Genomic DNA, 675 nt, shown 5'->3' with positions numbered 1-675 from the left:
CTCTGTATCTAACCCCATGCTGTCTCTGTCCTGGGAGTGTTTGATGTGGGGACAGTGTAGAGGGAGATTTACCCTGTGCTGCCCCTGTCCTGGCAGCATTTGATGGGGAGGCAACGTAGAAGGAGCTTTACTCTGTATCTAATCCTGTGCTGTCCCTGTCCTGGGAGTGTTTGATAGCGACAGTGTAGAGGGAGCTTTACTCTGTATCTAACCCTGTGCTATCCCTGTCCTGGGAGTGTTTGATGGGGACAGTGTAGAGAGAGCTTTACTCTAATCCTGTGCTATCCCTGTCCTGGGAGTGTTTGATGGGGACAGTGTAGAGGGAGCTTTACTCTAATCCTGTGCTGTCCCTGTCCTGGGAGTGTTTGATGGGGACAGTGTAGAGAGAGCTTTACTCTATATCTAACCCCGTGCTGTCCTGTCCTGGGAGTGTTTGATGGGGGGGACAGTGTAGAGAGAGCTTTACTCTAATCCTGTACTGTCCCTGTCCTGGGAGTGTTTGATGGCGACAGTGTAGAGGGAGCTCTCCGCTACGTTAAGATGGTTCGGCGAAATTAATTTAACCTGAGGTGACGTTATTTGACATGTGTTACAGCAGCAGCACAGCTCAGGATAGACTTGGGGACCTGTTTGCAAACCCAGCGGCCAGCGTTCCAATGGTCAGTGAACAGTCAG

The sequence above is a fragment of the Chiloscyllium plagiosum genome, chromosome 51 (assembly GCF_004010195.1).
Source record: "Chiloscyllium plagiosum isolate BGI_BamShark_2017 chromosome 51, ASM401019v2, whole genome shotgun sequence".
NCBI classification, from domain to species: Eukaryota; Metazoa; Chordata; class Chondrichthyes; order Orectolobiformes; family Hemiscylliidae; genus Chiloscyllium; species Chiloscyllium plagiosum.
Note: the sequence above shows the minus strand (reverse complement) of the source record.